The sequence below is a fragment of the Chiroxiphia lanceolata genome (assembly GCF_009829145.1).
Source record: "Chiroxiphia lanceolata isolate bChiLan1 chromosome W unlocalized genomic scaffold, bChiLan1.pri scaffold_83_arrow_ctg1, whole genome shotgun sequence".
NCBI classification, from domain to species: Eukaryota; Metazoa; Chordata; class Aves; order Passeriformes; family Pipridae; genus Chiroxiphia; species Chiroxiphia lanceolata.
Genome location: NW_022476510.1, coordinates 16954 through 37965, shown reverse-complemented (window position 1 = coordinate 37965; position 21012 = coordinate 16954). Strand labels below are relative to the sequence as shown.

At 44.6% G+C, this 21012-nt stretch overlaps 1 long non-coding RNA gene across 1 annotated transcript; it reads right to left on the bottom strand.

Annotated features, from left to right (window-relative positions):
• Positions 1–15862: 15862 nt before the first annotated feature.
• On the bottom strand, positions 15863–16335 carry LOC116781602. Its single transcript, XR_004354913.1, has 2 exons — positions 16159–16335; positions 15863–16081 (listed from the first exon to the last, which is right to left on the bottom strand). It is a non-coding gene; the product is annotated as an uncharacterized LOC116781602 (long non-coding RNA).
• Between the last annotated feature and the right edge of the window lie 4677 nt (positions 16336–21012).

Below are 21012 nucleotides of genomic sequence, written 5' to 3'. Positions count from 1 at the left end.
GCTGGACCAGCTCCACGGCAGATGTCGGGGGAGCCTCTGCCACAGGGACGTGCCCAAACAGACCCTACAAAAGCTCTCAGAGTGGTTGGGGGCTCTGGGCGGGGCTGCGCTCTCGCCTCAAGCCAGGATATCCCAGGGCAGTGGAACAGCAATTCCTGTCAGCTCCCAGCAAAGATTATTGGGGTTTGCACTGGGGAAATATTGACGCTCCAGCTTCTTCTTCTCTTTTGAGAACTTTGAGCTTGCAGTCGGGTAGAAGGGCTGGTGGGGGAGTGGGAAGAGACTCACTGAGGGACACATCTCATCCCTCAATTAATGGAGCTAAACCCCTAATCTTGCTTAGGAAGAGCTGCTGGTGCTCAGTTTTCTTCTTTTCCTTCTGCTTTAGTGGGATATTACATTTCCCTGCAGTATTGCTGATAGAATGCTATGTCAGCTGGAATGGTTTGGTTCTTACAGAAAGCATAAATGCATTTTAAGGAAGGTATTTTTACATAGGTGAGGCCTCCAAAAGAAATCAAAAAATCCCAAAGGTAATATAAGTGCAGATTAAAGTGAACTTTGGAGTTTTCTTTTTAATTCTTGGGTAGTAAAAGCCATCCCAGTTAGGGACAGCAATTTATTGCATTGCTGAAAAAACCCCACCAACAAACAAACAAAGAAATCTGACTTTGTTCTCTTTCAGATTTGTTTTTGATCATAAGAATCCTTCTAGTGAAAAGGGCTAATTTACTCTTTCTAGAGGAATATTTTAAGTGTGATTATCACAATATCACAGCTGCTGAAAAGGTCTAAAATAGGACATGGACCTTGAACGTGTTCCTGCGTTTAGGATGTGGTGCTTAACATTCAAGAAACAATAGAACTGCAACTCATTTTTTAAGGTATCATCTCAAAATGTTCACTCTTGCTCTGTAAAGACATGCCACAAGGATTGTAGAAAGCTTGCAGTATCCCAGGAAGTACATGTGGTATTTTATCAGTGTAAATATAAGATTATATTATACATATTTTATATATATATATTATATATATATATACTTATGTTATATATAAGATTTTCAAGATTTCTGCTGGCGGTACTCCATAACTAAAGTAAGTTTTCCCTTTGGTGCTGCACTAGTTTATGATTTGATTTTTACTGACATTCCACCAGTCATATTATTAGCTTCACTAAATAAAAGGGAAATAATCCTGTATTAATTAAACAGAGCGACTGAATTCCCTCAGTCACCTTATCCTTGGCTGTCGGAGACAGTGATGCACTTCAGCTTCCCTACAGAAACTTCCACTAAAAAAGAGCTTGAGGTGATAGTGAGAGATCCATATTGAAGGGTGTGCCTGAATTATCTTTAGGGAGGAGACCTTTTTTGGTGGGTGACAGGCAATGTACCTGTGGCTCCCTTTTTCTGTCTGGGTTTTTTTTCCCTTTCTTTTTGTCAGGGGCTTTGGAAAAGGTGTTTGGTCAAGAGAATAATATTCATTTATAGCAATGTGAACAGTTTCTATCCTGTACCAGTGAAGGGAGTCATCTAAACACCCAGACCCATGCCCTTGAAAATAAAACAAGGAGAAAATGTATTTATTTGAGACCAGATAAACTGAATGTAGTTCAGTAACATGGAAAGGCAATTGCTGTTATTTCACAGAGACATTTCTTTGTATGCTGGAACTGAGGGGAGCAGCAAAAGCTAAAAGCCTTGCTCTGTGTCTTTGTGAACACACTGTGGGTAAGTTCAAAGGAGCATTCAGAGACTGTGTTGTGTGAGCTTTTTTCCCTCAGATCAAAACAAGGAGTAATTAATGTTAAATCCAGCAGATGGCTTTCAAGTAATAACTTGGTCCAGTTTGTCCAGCTGTGTCCAAACAGGTGAGGAAAATCTGGAACTTTAGAAGGGTTAGTTTTTTCCCTCATTAGCAGGATATCCAGGGGTGCACCAAGTGCCTGCCAGTGAGGAGCACAAGAGAGCAGTAGACAGTGACAATATTTTTCTGGTGTTAATCTCACTGGAGCACAGAGTGAGATCACACCTGAGTTATGTTTCTTTCATTAGTGATTGGGAATAAAGGGAAAATCACATAGTTGATGACATTTTATTATTTATTTCACACTTTTAACAACAAGGTATTTTGCAGCTGGACTTGGAATAAGGTTCCACAGTATATTGCAAATTTCTTTCTCAAGTGAACAGTCTACTCCTTCCCAAAGAAATTCTCAGCAACTAACACCCTTTCATCATCTGGCTCTTTCCCTGATGCCTTGAGCTTGTTGCTCCTTTGGGTAAATACCCATTTGACACAATGCCCTGGGCAGCTTCTGCCAAGTGCCACTGAATCTCACTTCTTCCCTTGCCTTGAGGTAGTTGTGCTTTAAGAATCTGGCTGTTCAGATGCCCTGAAATGTCTACAGTATTTCAATGGGAAGAAGCTTCAAGATGTGCTGTTTGGCACACAGGAAAAATGACCTGCCCAGAGAGCCATGGAAATGTAGGTGCTGCTCAGTAATGCCCCTGGACTGGGACAGGCACTGCTGACGATTTTTTCCTTCCCCTCTCTGATTCCATTCCCACTGTTCTGTACAGACTCCTTGGGGTCAGATTTTGCACTGTACAGTTTGAGAAGTTAGTGCAGATGTGTGTTTGCAGGCATGTTCTTCTTCTGTATTCCCTGATCAAATTCAGGAAACTGATACCTGGCTTGAACTTTTTCACCCCCATAGTACTATTTTTATTTATTTCTCCAGAACAGCTTGAGAAAATGAAGGTACACTTAGCCCCAGGTTACTTGCTGCTGTAATCTCTTGACCTTTTTTCTTTTCCCCTCCCCCAAACTGATGGGTAACTGTGAAACCCAAGGTCAGGAATGGGGTTGGAATTCCAGGCCCCAGGCTGGGGGAGGTGACACTTTCAGTCCCTGGGGGAAGAAACCACTGCTTTGTTTATCAACAGGCAAAGGACAGCCCAGGATTTCTGGTTCTCCAAGCAGCAGCACTGGCAGGGAAGAGAGTTGCTGGCTTGGGTGGCAGATGGTTGATAGAAAAGTAGTGATGGCTCACAGGGGGAGTGGAAAAACATATTATTTGAGGGTGTAAAGCAGGGGGGATGACAAGCTAACAAGGTAGTGGAAGCCACGGGAACAGGAAAAGGAGGGCTTAGGGGAGACAGATTAGGACAGGAGAGACCATCATGTTTCAGCCCCTGAATATCAAAAATTGGAGATAATGAAGTAGAAACGAAGCTCATCTGTCCTTTGGTGAGCTTCCAGATGGATCAGCTGTCATATTTTAAGGAGGGTGTATTCCAGGGAATTTAATACAGAGAAGTGACCATATCAGATGACACATGTATAGGGATTCCTTATGGGTGATTTTTATATGAGAGAACACATAAACATGCAAAGATTTGAAAGCATTTTGGAATAAAATCCATTGAAAAAGAGCCATTTTGGGTGTAAATCTATGAAAAGAAATGTGGAGGATGTGATGTCACAGGGGAACTGTGATGTCATGGGGAGGATGTGATGTCACAGGGGAACTGTGATGTCACAGGAAGGATATGATGTCACAGGGGATGACATGAAGTCATAGAGGTGCCCTGGAACAACAAGGATGTGATGTCAAAGGAAGGATGCGATGTCACAGGGTGGGTGTGATGTCACATGGGAGCTGTGATGTCACAGGGGAAGACGTGACGTCGTAGAGATGCCTTGCAACAACAAGGATGTGATGTCACAGGAAGGATGTGATGTGCTGGGGCGGGTGTAATGTCACAGAGGAGGATATGATGTCACTGGGAGGATGTGATGTCACAGGAAAGATGTGATGTCATGTTGAAAGAATCTTAGATGATACAGGACATATACTGCTTCAGGCCTGCTTGCACAATCCAGCCTGCGTGCCGGACGGCAGGGACCTTTATTCTCCAGCAGCAGATGTGTGTCCTTGAGCAGCAGATATCAGAAAGCTGCATAGAGGAAAACAAGGAAGGAGATTGTTATCCAGAGTGTGAGAAACCAGAAGATGGAAATGTGCCTTGGCTAGTAGAGCCAATAAAGTTATAGATATAGTGTGTGAAAGTAAATGTAACCAATAGAAAGTTAGAATAGAGCGTGTGAACCCTGTAGGACCCTTGATAATGTATATATTTTTGGAATAAAGTTAGACCATTGACTGTACCTGGATGAGGATGTGTCTTTGACTCTCCAGTTCATTTTTTGCATCTTCTCGTTTTAATGTCACAGGAAGAATGTGATGTCACAGCAATGATGTGATGTCACAGAGGAGGATGTGATGTCACAGGGAGGATGTGATGTCATATGATAGATGTGACATCATAGGGGAGATTTGATATCACAGGTAGAATGTGATGTCATATGATGGATGTGACATCATAGAGGAGATGTGATATTACAGGGAGGATGTGATATCACCGGGAGGAGGTGATGCTACAGGAAGGATGTGATGTCACAGGGGAGCTGTGATGTCACAGAGGAGGATGTGATGTCACAGGGGAGCTGTGATGTCACAGGAAGGATGTGATGTCACAGGAAGGATGTGATGTCACAGGAAAGATGTGATGTCATATGATGGATGTGACGCCATGGAGGAGATGTCATGTCAATGAGGGCAATGTGATGTCACAGGGGAGCACGTGATGTCACAGGGATGATGTCATACAATGGATGTAATGTCACAGGGGAGCTATGATGTCCCAGAGGAGGTTGTCATCTCTCAGGGGAGCTGTGAAGTCACAGGGGAGGATGTCACATAATAGAGGCCCCCTGGTGACACAGGAAGGATGTGATGTCACAGGGATGATATAACATCAAAGAAGAGATGTGATGTCCTATGATGGATATGACATCATAGGGAAGATGTCATGTCACGGGGACGATGTGATGTCACAAGGGAGCTGTGATGTCACAGAGATGATATATCATCAGAGGAGAGGTGTGATGTCACAGGGATGATTTGATGTCACAGGAGAGATGTGATATCATAGGAGAGATGTGATGTCACAGAGGAGAATGTGATGTCACAGGGAGGATGTGATTTCACAGGGGGAATATGATGTCAGAGGGGAGCTGTGATGTCATAGGAGAGATGTGATGTCATATGATGAATGCGAAGTCTTAGAGAAGCTGTGACGTCACGGGGAGGATGTGATGTCAAAAGGGAGCTGTGATTTCACAGGGAAGATGTGATGTCAAAAGGGAGCTGTGATGTCACAGAGAAGGATGTGGTGTCATGGGGAGATGTGATGTCACAGAGGAGGATGTGATGTAACAGGAAGGATGTGATGTCACGGGAAGGATGTGATGTCATATGATGGATGTGACGTCATATAGGAGATGTGATGTCACAGGAAGGATGTGATGTCACAGGAGAGATATGATGTCTTATGATGGATCATTATGGGTGATTTTTTTATGAGAACACATACACATGTCACAGAGGAGGATATGATGTCACAGAGAAGGATGTGATGTCACAGAGGAGGATGCAATGTCATAGGAGACATGCGATGTCACAGGGGGGAAGTGATGTCACAGAAGAGGATGTGATGTCACAAGGAGCTGTGATGTCACAGAAGAGGATGTGATGTCACAATGAGCTGTGATGTCACAGAGGAGGATGTGATGTCACAGAGGAGGATGTGATGTCACAGAAGAGGATGTGTTGTCACAGGGTGCTGTAATGTCACAGAGGAGGATGTGATGTCACAGAAAGCTGTGATGTCACAGAGGAGGATGTGATGTCATAGGAGACATGCGATGTTACAGCAGAGGATGCAATGTCACAGAGGAGGATGTGATGTCATAAGTAACATGCGATATCACAGAGTAGGATGTGATGTCACAGAGGAGGATGTGATATCACAGAAAAGGATGAGATGCAAGAGGGAACCGTGATGTCACAGAGGAGGATGTGATGTCACAGAGGAGGATGTGATGTCACAGAGGAGGATGTGATGTCATAAGAGAAAAACAATGTCACAGGGGAGGATGTGATATCATAGAGGAGGATGTGATGTCACAGAGGAGGATGTGATGTCACACGGATCTGCGATATCACAGAGGAGGATGTGATGTCACAGAGGAGGATGTGATGTTACAGAAGAGCTGTGATGTCACAGAGGAGGATGTGATGTCACAGAGGAGGATGTGATGTCACAGAGGAGGATGTGATGTTACAGAGGAGGATGTGATGTCAGAGGAGAACTGTGATGTCACAAAGGAGGATGTGATGTCACACGGATCTGTGATGTCACCGAGGAGGATGTGATGTCATAGGAGACAAGCAATGTCACAGAAGAGGATGTGATGTCACGGGGAGCTGTGATGTCACAGAGGAGAACGTGATGACACAGAGGGACCTGGGCTGTCATAGGAGACATGCGATGTCTCAGGGAGTTTTGATGTCACAGAGGAAGATGTGATGTCACAGAGGAAGATATGATGTCACAGAGAAGGTATTTCTTAACAAGAAGGTATTTTCCAGTTGGACTTTGAATAAGGTTCCATGGTATATTGCAAATTTCTATCTCAAGTGAACAGTCTACTTCTTCCCAAAGAAATTCTCAGCAGCTAACACCCTTTCATCATCTGGCTCTTTCCCTGATGGCTTGAGCTTGTTGCTCCTTTGGGTAAATACCCATTTGACACAATGCACTGGGCAGCTTCTGCCAAGTGCCACTGAATCTCACTTCTTCCCTTGCCTTGAGGTAGTTGTGCTTTAAGAATCTGGCTCTTCAGATGCTCTGAAATGTCTCTAGCATTTCAATGGGAAGAAGCTTCAAGATGTGCTGTTTGGCACACAGGAAAAATGACCTGCCCAGAGAGCCATGGAAATGTAGGTGCTGCTCAGTAATGCCCCTGGACTGGGACAGGCACTGCTGACGATTTTTTCCTTCCCCTCTCTGATTCCATTCCCACTGTTTTGTACAGACTCCTTGGGGTCAGATTTTGCACTGTACAGTTTGAGAAGTTAGTGCAGATGTGTGTTTGCAGGCATCATCTTCTTCTGTATTCCCTGATAATATTCAGTAAACTGATACCTGGCTTCAGCTTTTTTTTCCCCCCCATAGTACTATTTTTATTTATTTCTCCAGAACAACTTGAGAAAATGAAGGTACACTTAGCCCCAGTTTCCTTGCTACTGTAATCTCTTGACCTTTTTTTCTTTTCCCCTCCCTCAAACTGATGGGGAACTGTGAAACCCAAGGTCAGGAATGGGGTTGGAATTCCAGGCCCCAGTCTGGGGGAGGTGACACTTTCAGTCCCCAGGGGAAGAAGCCACTGCTTTGTTTATCAACATGCAAAGGACAGCCCAGGATTTCTGGTTCTCCAAGCAGCAGCAGTGGCAGGGAAGAGAGCTGCTGGTTTGGATGGAAGAGGGTTGATAGAAAAGTAGTGATGGCTCACAGGGGGAGAGGAAAAACGTGTTATTTCGGGGTGTAAAGCGGGGGGGATGACAAGCTAACAAGGCAGTGGAAGCCACATGAACAGGAAAAGGAGGGCTTAGAGGAGACAGATCAGGACAGAAGGAGAGACCCTCATGTTTCAGCACCTGAATGTCAAATTTTAGGAGAGAATGAAGGAAAGTAGGAACAAAGCTCACCTGTCCTTTGGTGAATTTCCAGATGGATCAGCTGTCATATTTTAAGGAAGGTGTATTCCAGGGAACTTAACACAGAAAAGTGACCCCATCAAATCAAAATTCATTATGGGTGATTTTTACATGAGAGAACACATGCATATGCAAAGATTTGAAAGTATTTTGGAATAAAAACTACTGAAAAAGAGCCATTTTGTGTATAAATCTATGAAGAGACACTGGGAGAGATACTCAGTCCAAACAATATATTGGGAACAGCCCTTAGCAACAGGCCGCAATGATGCAGAAAATTATGCTACATTGACCCCAAAACCCCAAAACCCACACATCTTTATTAGTAGACACACTGTTTCAAAAAAATAAAGCAGTGTTGGAGGCACAACATTGGGGGTGAGTGATGTTTTTTGTAAAAGAGCAAAAGACTAGGCCCTCCCCAGAAAAAAAGCTGTCAGCAAAAGCTGTGCAATGCAGCACTGGATTGCATCTGTCGACCAAAAAGACTGCAGTCTTTTACCCAGCAACAAAGGCCAAACAACACACACTAATGGAGGTGGTAAGTCTCCCTGAAGGGGAGCTGTTCTTCTTTCTTTCCTAACTCTGCAGCTTTCTAGGTTGTCTTGGCTCAGTGCATCCTCCCAGGATTGTTGGATCATTTTGGATGGAGAGGTCATCTAGTCCAACTGCCTCAGCAAATGCAAGGCAACAGTAGGAAGGCAGAACTGTCAAACTTCAGAAGAGTTCACAAAGACTGGGATGGGGCTGACCACTTGAGGGTACATCTCCATGGGGAGAGCAAGGCAATGAGGATCTCCAGGGAAGCTGGAGAAGGGTCTGGCAGTGAGAGTGCCATGGTTGGGAAATGCTCCCTCTGCTCAGGAAGGCATCTGTAGGGATAAGCAGAGAGACTGGAACTAGGTTGAAGCAGTTCAGAAAGTTTCAAACCTCTCTTCCTGTTGGCTTCTCCTGTAGGTTGATGTGCCACTGCTTCAACTTCCCGTAGATCCTGAGATGTGGCAGAGGAAAGCTGCTGTGAAGTTCCCAGGGTGGGAAGCTGACTGACTGTAAAGAAGACATCTTGGGGATTCTTTTCCCTGAGGTTTTAAAAAAATTAATTTGCCTGGTTTTCACTGTTGTTTTTGCCTTCCCCTCTTCTGTACAGCAAGATGAGCAGGCAACTTTCTTCCACGGAGAGGATGTGATGTCACAAGAAGGATGTGATGTCACAGGGAGGATGTGATCTCATAGGAGACATGTGATGACAAAGAGGATGTGATGTCATGGGAGAATGTGATGTCACATGGGAACTGAAATGTAACAGGGGAGATGTGACATCACAAGAGAGGATGTGATGTCACGGGGAGGATGTGATGTCATAGGAGACCTGTGATGTCACAGAGGAGGATGTGATGTAACAGGGGAGCTTTGATGTCACAGGGAGCTGTGATGTCATAGGAGACATGCAATGTCACAGGGGAGGATGTGATGTCACAGTGGAGGATACGATGTCACAGAGGAGAATGTGATGTCACAGAGGAGCTGTGATGTCACAGAAAAGGATGTGATGTCGCAGGAGAGCTGTGATATCACAGAGGAGGATATGATATCACCAGGAGCTGTGATGTCACAGAGGAGGATGAGATGTCACAGGAGAGCTGTGATGGCACAGAGAAGGATGCCATGTCACAGAGGAGGATGTGATGTCACAGGGAGATGTGATGTAACAGAGAAGGATGTGAAGTCATAGGAGACATGCAATGTCACAGGGGAGGATGTGATGTCACAGAGGAGGATGTGATGTCATAGGAGACATGCGATGTCACAGGGGAAAATGTGATGTCACAGAGGAAGATGTGATGTCATAGGAGACATGCGATGTCACAGATGTCACAGAAGAGCTGTGATGTCACAGAGGAGGATGTGATGTCACAGGGGAACTCTGATGTCACAGAGGAGGATGTGATGTCACAGAATGGGATGTGATGCCACAGAGGAGGATGTGATGTCACAGAGTAGGATGTGATGTCATAGGAGACATACGATGACACAGAAGAGTATGTGATGTCACGGGGAACTGTGATGTCACATAGGAGGACGTGATGTCACAGAGGGACCTGTGATGTCACAGAGGAGGATGTGATGTAACAGGGGAGCTTTGATGTCACAGGGAGCTGTGATGTCATGGGAGACATGCAATGTCACAGGGGAGGATGTGATGTCACAGTGGAGGATACGATGTCACAGATGAGAATGTGATGTCATAGAGGAGCTGTGATGTCAGAGAAGAGGATGTGATGTCACAGAGAAGAATGTGATGTCACAGAAGAGGATGTGATGTCACAGGAGAACTGTGATGTCACAAAGGTGGATGTGATGTCATAGGAGACGTGATGTCACAGTAAGTTGTGATATCACAGACGAGGATGTAAAGTCATAGGAGACATGTGATGTCACAGAGGAGGATGTGATGTCACGGGGAGCGGTGATGTCACAGAGGAGGATGTGATATCATAGGAGACATGCGATGTCACAAAGGAGGATGTGATGTCACAGAAGAGGACGTGATGTCACAGAGGGACCTGGGATGTCATAGGAGACATGCGATGTCACAGGGAGTTTTGATGTCACAGAGGAGGATGTGAAGTCATAGGAAACATGCGATGTCACAGGGGAGGATGTGGTATAACAGAGGTAGATGTGATGTCACAGATGAGGATGTGATGTCATAAGAGACACGCGATGTCACAGAGGAGGATGGGATATCACAGAAGAGGATGTGATGTCACAGAGGAGGATGTCATGTCACAGGCAGCTGTGATGTCACAGAGGAGGATGTGATGTCAGAGGGAGCTGTGATGTCACAGAGAAGGATGTGATCTCACAGAGGAGGATGAGATGTCACAGAAGAGGATGCGATATCACAGGAGAACTGTGATTTCACAAAGGAGGATGCAATGTCACAAAGGGTTGTGATGTCATAGGAGACATGCGATGTGACAGGGGGTTGTGATGTAACAGAGGCGGATGTGAAGTCATAGGAAATATGCGATGTCATAGGGGAGGATGTGTTATCACAGAGGAGGATGTGATGTCATAGGAGACTTGTAATGTCACAGAGGAGGAGGTGATGTCACAGAGGGGGATGTGATGTCACTAGAGAGCTGTGATGTCATAGGAGACATGCAATGTGACAGAGGAGGATGGGATGTCAAAGGAGACATGTGATCTCACAGAGGAGGATGTGATGTCAAAGGAGACATGTGATCTCACAGAGGAGGATGTGATGTCACAGGGGAGGATGAGATATCACAGAGGAGGATGCGATGTCACAGAGGAGGATGTGATGTCACAGGCTGCTGTGATGTCATAGAGGAGGATGTGATGTCACAGGGAGCTGTGATGCCAGAGAGGAGGATGTGATGTCACAGAGAAGAATGTGATGTCACAGAAGACGATGTGATATCACAGGAGAACTGTGATGTCACAAAAGAGAATGTGATGTCATAGGAGACATGCGATGTCAGAGAGGGGTATGTGATGTCACAGAGGAGGATGTGATGTCACAGAGGATGATGTGTTGACACAGGGAGCAGTAATGTCACAGAGGAGGATGTGATGTCATAGGAGAATTGTGATGTCACAGAGGAGGATGTGATGTCATAGGAGACATGCGATGTCACAGCGGAGGATGCGATGTCACAGAGGAGGACGTGATGTCATAAGTAACATGTGATATCACAGAGGAGGATGTAATGTCACAGAGGAGGATGTGATGTCACAGAGGAGGATGTGATGTCACAGGTAGCTCGGATGTCACAGAGGAGAATGTGATGACTCAGAGGAGGATGTGATATCACAGAAAAGGATGGGATGTCACAGGGAGTTGTGATGTCACAGAGGAGGATGCGATGTCATAGGAGACATGTAATGTCATGGGGGAGGATGTGTTGCCACAGTGGAGGATACAATGTCACAGAGGAGAATGTGATGTCACAGAGGAGCTGTGATGTCACAGAAAAGGATGTGATGTCACAAGAGAGCTGTGATGTCACAGAGGAGGATATGATATCACCGGGAGCTGTGATGTCACAGAGGAGGATGCGATGTCACAGGAGAGCTGTGATGGCACAGAGAAGGATGTGATGTCACAGAGGAGGATGTGAAGTCATAGGAGACATGCAATGTCACAGGGGAGGATGTGATGTCACAGAGGAGGATGTGATGTCATAGGCTACATGCGATGTCACAGGGGAGGATGTGATGTCACAGAGGAAGATGTGATGTCATAGGAGACATGCGATGTCACAGATGTCACAGAAGAGCTGTGATGTCACAGTGGAGGATGTGATGTCACAGAGGAGTATGTGATGTCATAGGAGACATGCGATGTCGCAGAGGAGGTCGTGATTACACAGTGGAGGATGTGATGTCACCGGAGAGCTGTGAACTCACAGAGGAGGATGTGATGTCACAGAGGAGCTGTGATAATACAGAGGAGGATGTGATGTCACAGAGGGGGATGTGATATCACAGAGGAGAATGTGATGTCACAGAGAAAGATGTGGTGTCAGAGGGAGTTGTGATGTAACAGAGGAGGGTGTGATGTCACTAGAAAGCTCTGATGTCATAGGAGACATGCGATGTCACAGAGGAGGATGTGATGCCATAGGAGACATGTGATCTCAGAGAGGGGGATGTGATGTCACAGAGGAGTTGTGATAATACAGAGGAGGATATGACATCACAGAGGAGGATGTGATGTCACAGACAGCTGTGATGTCATAGAGGAGGATGTGATGTCACAGGAGAGGATGTGATGGCACAGAGAAGGATGTGATGTCACAGAGGAGGATGTGATGTCATAGAAGACATGTGATGTCACAGAGGAGGATGCAATGTCACAGGAAGATGTGATGTCACAGAACAGGATGTGATGTCGTAGGAGACATGCAATGTCACAGAGGAGGATGTGATGTCATAGGAGACATGTGATCTCACAGAGGAGGATGTGATGTCACAGGGAGCTGTGATGTCACAAAGGAGGATGTGATGTCATAGGAGACATGCGATGTCACAGAGGAGGATGTGATATCACACGGAGCTGTGATGTCACAGAGGAGGATGTGATGCCACAGAAAAGGATGGGATGTCACAGGGAGCTGTGATGCCACAGAGGAGGATGTGATGTGATGACACAGAAGAGCTGTGATGTCATAAGAGAACTGGGATGTCACAGAGGAGGATGTGATGTCAAAGGAGACCTGTGATGTCACAGGGAGGATTTGATGTCATAGGAGACATGTGATGTCCTAGAGGGGGATATGATGTCACCGAGGAGGATGTGATGTCACACAGGAAAATGTGATGTCAGAGGGAGCTGTGATATCACAGAGGAGGATATGATGTCACAGGGAGTTGTAATGTCACAGAGGGGGATGTGTTTTCACAGGGAGCTTTTATGTCACAGAGGACGATGTGATGTCAGAGGAGACATGCGATGTCACAGAGGAGGATGTGATGTCATAGTGGAGGACGTGATGTCACAGGGAACTGTGATGTCACAGAGAAGGATGTGATGTCATAGGAGTCCTGGGATGTCACAGAGGAGGATGTGATGTCACATAAGAGGATGTGATGTTACTGGGAACAATGTGATGTCACAGAGGAGGATTTGATGTCATAGGAGAAATGTGATGTAATTGGAGAGTTGTGATTTCACAGAGGACACTGTGATGTCACAGGGCACCTGTGATGTCAGAGAGGAGAATGTGATGTCACAGGGGTCCTGTGATGTCGGAGAGAAGGATGTGATGGTACAGAGGTAGATATGATGTGACAAGAGAACTGTGATGTCACAGAGGAGGATGTGATGTCACAGGGGAACTGTGATGTCACAGAGGAGGATGTGATGTCACAGGGAGCTGTGATGTCACGGAGGAGACGTGATGCCATAGGAGACGTGATGTCACAAAGGAGGATGAGATGTCACAGAGGAGGATGTGATGTCACAGAGGAGGATGTGATGTCACAGGATAACTGTGATGTCACAGAGGAGGATGTGATGTCATATGAGACATGCGATATCATGGAAGAGGATGTGATGTCACAGAGGAGGATGTGATGTCACATGAGACATACAATGTCTCAGAGGAGGATGTAATTTCATAGGAGACATGCGGTGTCACTGAGAAGGATGTGATGTCACAGAGAAGGATGTGATGTCATAGGAGACATGTGATGTCACAGAGGAGGATGTGATGTCACAGGAGAGCTTTGATTTCAAATGAGTGCTGTGATGTCACAGAGGAGGATGTGAAGTCATAGGAGACATGATGTCACAGAGACGGATGCGATGTCACAGAGGGGGATGTGCTGTCACAGAGGAGGATGTGATGTCACAGGAGAACTGTGATGTCACAGAGGAAGATGTTATGTCACAGAAGAGGATATGATGTCACAGGGGAACTGAGATGTCACAGAGGAGGATGTGATGTAACGGAGTAGACTGTGTTGTCACAGGAGAGCTGTGATGTCATAGAGAAGGATGTGATGTCATAGGAGACATGCGCTGTCACAGAGGAGGATGTGATATCACAGCGGAGCTGTGAGTCAGAGAGGAGGATGTGATGTCATAGGAGACATGATGTCACAGAGGAGGATGTGATGTCATGAGGAGGATGTGATGTCACAGAGGAGGATGTGATTTCACAGGAGAGGTGTAATATCATGTTGTAGATGCGATGTGATGTCACAGAGGAGGATGTGATGTCATATGATAGATGTGACTCAGGGAGGAGCCGAGGTTGGGGAGGACAAAACCGGTCCCAGAATTGATCGGGAATGGGCCCCCCCCCCTGCGTTCCTCTGTGTCAACCTGCTCGGGGGGGTTTTGGGAAGGCACCTCCCCCTCAATGGGCATCCAGTTCACTCAAAAAGGTGCCAGGACCACCCCACAGATCACCAAGGACCCCCTAAATCCATCCAGAGCCCACCCAGGACACCTTCAATCCCCTTTTTGGGAGGACCTTTAGGGGCACTGGTGGCTGAGCTGGGCAGCAAAGTTCATACCTGTCTACAGCCTGACTCACTGAAATGCTGAGTTTTAAGCACAGAAAGGAGAAGCTTGAGGCAGTTTGTTGAAGGCAGAAGGACTCATTTCTCATGTATTTGAATTATTTCTGAAATGCTTCAAAGCCTGGTTTTCAGGGGTTTATTTAATTTGGTAAGTTCTTGGGGTTTTCTTGGGCTGTTCTTTGTGTGGGGGTGGGTGGGTTGGTTGTTTTTACAGTTTCTTGTCTCATATACTTGGTACTTTTCCCAGGAGATCATTGATTTGTGTAGAGACAAAATCCCTGGAGAAAATCTAGGGATAAAAATACTCCCCTGGGAAGGATGCAGGATGAGTTGGCATTATTTATTTAAGAGTTTCAGGCCCACAACGAGCAGTTTCAGCCAAATTTTCTAAGTGACTGAGGAACCCTTTTCTCCAAATGTGCTCCCCTGAGGCAGTTTCAAATCCCCACTTGTGATTCAGTTTTCTGGAATGATTCTAAATTAATTAAATACTTGTTTTGACCATCATCTAGGCAACTGCTGCCACGGATAACATCGATTGGAAGAAGGCAGAAGGACATGAAAGGGCCACCTGTGAGCAAAAGATATTTTTCATTTTCAGTAGTCTCAGAATTTTTGTTGCTAGTTTTCTGTTTCTGTGGAAGAGTTCAGTGTCCTCCCTCTTGGGAGGGATGGAAACAAATGATTAAACGTGGAAAATGTTCCGTTCCAACACTGCAAACCGTAATTTGTCCAGATGGTCTAAAGATGTCCAGATTATTAAAAACCTTCCATATTTTTGTTTTCAGGGAGAGAAAAATATTTGATGAAGAAGTCCAGCAAAGGTAAAAGTACAAGGCCAAGCCTCAGCCTGCGGAGAGCTGAGGGGTGGCACCGGCAGCCCCAGAATTACATAGGGAAAATAAGAAACACAGGAATTTTGGGATGGGATTGAACCATTTTCAGTGGGATTGATCCACTTTGAGGTGACAGGTTGAACCCTCTTTGACTTTTGGCATGCAGAGCTGGGCGAGACTGGAATGTTAATGGTCCATGGCTCCAACACTCTCCAGTTGCAGAAGCAGTGGGGGCTTTGCTGCCCATGGGCAATGGAACCGCCCGGGGCAGAGAGGGGAACACCCACCCCTGGAGGGGACAGGCTGGGCTTGGAGCCAGAGAGGGGAAGTGCTATTTTTGTGGTTTTATATCACCATAGACAGGAGCCAAAACTGCCCCAAACCTACTTTACATGGAGACAAAATTGTTCTAAACTAAACCCTACATATATAGATAGATATAAATATAGACATAGATATAGGTAAACTAACTCTAATCTGCCCCAAGGGATCAGTTACGAAGACCCTGAGTCACCCTCACTGTCAGGGGGGTCGGGACAGGGGCTGGACAGAGGGGCAGCTTCCGGCAGCTGCTCACAGAACCCACCCCTGGAACCCCCCAGGAACCAAAACATGGCCATCTAAAACCCAATACACGTCCCAGCATGGACCACCTGGACCATGGGTCACCAGGTCTGTGCCCAACGTGGGTCCCTGTGGATCATCCAATGGGGGTCCTCCGATGGCTGAGGGAGTTGGAGCAGCAGCCAAAGCTCTTCCCGCAGTCAGGGAACTCGAAGGGCTTCTCTTACTGTGGGTCCCTTGGTGTGAGGTTGTGGTGGTTTGAAACTCCCAAAATCTAATTTTTAAGTTCAAGCCCCCCTCCCACAGTTTGCCCCTGGGAGAGGGTTTAGTGATGGTATGGACTTGATATCTTTTTCACCCCATGTGGAGAGTTTTCAGACAAAACACAACCATTCGTTATTGGGGGAAGGGGAAAATATTTACAAAGGTTTATTTACACCCACATATATATTTACATTACATTAAATTTCTCCTCTTCTTCAATAAAACTCCAAGAAGAAAAGAGTCTTTTTATCACTTCTCAGGCCACAGTTCCTTCCTTTCAGGTTTTTGTGGCACTGGTTAGTGTCCTCCATTTTTCCCAAGGGCAGCAGATTTAAATATAGCACTTAGGATTTTTGTTCTTACTTTGTGGAAATTTCAACCCTGAGCCCGATCCTTTGGGGAATCTCCTCGTAGATCTTCACTCCTCTTGGGTTAGAACATTGAAGGCAGCTTTCAGTTCAGTCTTACCAAAGCTCTTTTGCTCTGTCTCAGCTCAGTAGCAGAACAGAAGCAGCAACAGCAGCAGCAGAGGGCACGGCCACCTCCCCCCATTCCGTCCTGGCTCAGCTCTCAGGACAACTCTGGGTTTTCAGCTCCTTTCTCCCTCCCTCGAGCTGCTGCTGCATTTTGGGACTCCCTAAGGGTTTGAAAGTCCACCCCTCCTCTTCAAGGAGTCTCTGGGGTTTGGGAAAGTAGTACAGTCTTTCCCCAAAACAGCTCTGTTGAGTTTTCCTCTGCTTTGTTGCCAGCTCTTCCTCCTGCAGGAACATCTCTGTGTCTCTCAGCCGGTTTCACGTTATCTTGTTGCTCCTGGCTACCTTTTGGTTTTCAGCCACTGTTGTCTCTGTTCAGGACTGCTCCGCTGCCGCTTTCAGTGTCTTCTGCTGCTGCTGACAGTAAGGAAACTTTTCCAGCTCTTGATTACAGGACCCGGTCCAGCATTGACACTATACCGGGTCTCCCGTGACCTCAGCTGGGGGCTGGGCCCTTGGCCCCCAGAGGGGTTCACTGGCCCCCTGCTTCCTCGTGGCTCAGATCATGGCTACCCTCCTTCTACACTACCTTCACTACCTTCTCTTCCGTTTCTGTGGGTATGGAATTTCCGTAGGGCGCACGTGGATTATTGATTGGTCCAGTATTATCAGTGGGGCAAACCATTACTACCTCAGAGAAAAGGTTTTTCAAGCCACCACAATATGGAAGGGATACATTTTGTAAAGTATCTGGACTTTTAGAAAGCCTTTTTTTTTTTTTTGCAGATACAGGTAGACTGTCTTCAAATAATGTCATGTTTCTGAGCTACTTCTGTATAAATTTGAGTTTACCCAGGGTATTTGTGAAGTGGCTTGTTATTTTTATAATCTGTGTATATAGATACATGTGCCTTTTATTTGTGGAAAAGGGCAGTATTTTCATAGAAATCCATTTCATTAAATGTCCCATTTCACCAGGGAGAACCTGCATTAAACTTTGATTGTATTTTGTACTTACTGAGTTTGTAGCATTAACGGTTGGGGATATTGTAGAACTCACATTTGACAACAGGAACAGCAGTAACAGGAGACTTCAGGTATTTGTTGAGGAGATTTTTGGGGCCTGTTTCTTGGTTTTGGGAACACAAAGGCTGATGCTTGGCAAGGATAGAATATTGTTATTGTAGTGTAGGTCACATTTTTATGAATTGATGGATGTCCTGCAGCAAACAGGGCTGATGTGCAAATGTGTGTGTCAGTGTGTTCTGGAACTTGGTTGTGTAACTGTCTGATGGGATCTGTGAGAACTAAGAGTTGGTGTTTAGAAATGATCTCATACCTTGAGAACAACGGAGCATATCTGAAATCCCATGGGAATTTTCAGTTTAGAGGGTCAAAATCACAGATATTGCACAGTCTGTTGCAATGAAGGCAAGACCAGTCTGATGATAATGAGGGGACTGAGCCTGTGAGACCCAAGACTTGTGTTCCTAGTGTTAAATCCTGAAATGTCTAAAGCTGCAACTTTTAACTGACCTGCTCTTCAAAAAATAGCAAAATTAAAGATTAAAATTAAACCCCGCAGTGTCAGGAGCAGATCTTGGCTGACCTGCATGTTCCATGCTAAACACAAAATTGAGCACTTCAGTCTTAATGGTCTGCACCTCTCCTGGATTGCCCTGATGCTGTTTGTGCTGAACAGGTATTACAATAAAGGCAGTTTTACCTGTCCCTTGTTTACTTTTCTGAGCTCTTTGGAGCTGCCTTTTCTTGGAAGAGCAATATATGGTTATCTGTGTTTGTCTGGTGGTAATTTCTCAAGGGATTTGTGTACAGGACGGGGCCTGAATTTCTTGGGTGGTTTGCACAGGTTCTTTGATACCACATTCCCTGGTGATACTTGAAAGCTTTTTATAAAATGTCTTTTGTAGCATATGCTGTCATCTGTAATGCTTGGTTGTTTTTTTTCATTCAGGGATGGGACTTGTGTAATACTCACAGTCTAATGCTTGGTCCTTAGGATTTCTTTATTCTTTTTAATTTTAATTTATTAGGATTTCTTTATTCTTTTTTATTTTAATTTATTAGGATTTCTTTATTCTTTTTTATTTGAATTTATTAGGATTTCTTTATTTTTTTATTTTAATTTATTAGGATTTCTTTATTATTTTTAATTTTAATTTATTAGGATTTCTTTATCCTTTTTAATTTTAATTTATTAGGATTTCTTTATTATTTTTAATTTTAATTCAAGTGTTTTAATATCCCAGTTTCCCTGCAGATGTGTGGAGGAATTGATTTGTTCACTGTAAGCAAAATAGTTGCTCTTGGTTGAAGGACTGGTAAGTTGTTCTTCCTTAATAACAATTGCTTTTCAGCTTTTTAAAAAAAGACCTTCACAAAGGTCTGGCTTTGCACAAAATGATCTGTAATGCCAGGACAGTTTGGTATTTCTTTGGTTTTGTTTCTTTTTAAATTAAACTGCGAGCTGATAGACTTCAGATCATTCCTCATATAGTCCAAAAACCACAATATTGGCAGGCTTGAGTAGAAAAATTAAAATTAAAATAATAATTAAAAAATATTCATCTGTACTGACTGAATACAGGAACAGAATCTTTTCCAGTTTCCTGAACTAAAAGGAATTTGGTCTTGACCTTTTATTATCCCTGGTACATTTTGTGACTTTGGACCAGTTTTATCACCAAGTTCAGTCCCGAAGCAAAAAAGTGGAATTCATGAATTGGAGGAATTCAGTTTTTAATGCGTGTCCATGAGCTTAGTTTTGATGCTTTTTGGCAAGTATTTAATCTCTTCTACTCCTGGGCTCTGTGAGTTTTATTACTTTGTTCCTTCAGAAGTTTTAAACTGTTTTTCCCACTGCAGGTCTGTGTAGAACAGCAGATTTCTTGCCATGTTTCTTCTTCCAGTTCTTCCTCAAAACTCTTCCTGTGCTATCCACTGATGCCTTTCTAGCCCCCAATCATCTGCTCGAATCTCTAAAACACATGACTCATGTTCCATTTTTATATTCATCTTCACATGACTCCTGAATCTTTCTGTGTGCATTTTTGTTTGTTTTCTCACTGGGTTGTAAATGAGCTGTTGTGACATTTGTTTTCTTGAATAGGACTTTGGCCTTTCAGTTACACACCGAGTAATTCTTCCCTCCTTTTCTGGTTCATAATCCTTACCTAAAGGAAGGGGCTGAATGTGAAAGCCTTAATTTACTTAGTGAAACAGTTGTCTACAAAAGAAGTTGCTTCAAACACCAATTGCAAAAGCATCCAAATGTGTGGATCTTGAAAGATCTACTATTGCCCTCTCTGGTTAGCGTAGATAATGTTTAGTTGAAGCACTGATGTTTATTTTCCATTTTTTAAGAGAAGAGGGAAAATACTTGAAAACGCCAGGAGCTTTATTGAAGTTGACATACTTTGCTTAATGTAATACAGTTTATGATTTCAAAATAACACCCAAAAAAGAGTGCATCTGTGAATAAAGTCACATCTTACCGGGAATTCCTCTCTAAATCTGAGAAACCTGGTAAACAGCCTTAGCTAAAAATACCCAAATCTACATGAGCTGTGCTTTGACTGCTGTGCTTACAGAACATCTGATGGGGGTAAAAGCAGAACTAGGGCTGTCCAGAGCACTCATGTTCTGTGCAGTCTCTGACAGGAACTCAGGATGGACTTTGCTGGCCAGAAAGGACACGTCTGCTCTTTCCTGCAGTGTCAAAGTTACCAGGGATGTGTCTTTGAGACTAAAACCTTGCTTTAATGGACTTTGAGATGTAGACCTTGAGGTTTGGTTTGTTCACAGCCTCATTCTGTCCATTCAGCTCCCTCTGTTGGAGGCAATTCCGTTTCCAGGGGAGGTCACCTCAGTTTTGAAGTTGAAGCCTCAGATTTCCCTCTGGAAAACTTGGTCAATGTGTTGGTGTCTCATGTGTGGGTGTTGGACGTGTTGCATTTCAGTCTCCCACTTGAGGAACAGAAGGTTTCAATAGACCTCAAGTGGCTGAAGCCCTGGGTTTGGCCATCAGGCCTTGTCTTTCACTGCTGTGGTCTTTTAATAGAGCAACAGAGACTTGCAACAAAAAAACTGAAGAGAAAAACTTTGTAAACTTTGGTTCAAAATTGTTGCCTTGAACCTTTGGTCAAGGTTGGGAATGGTTTGTCTCCCT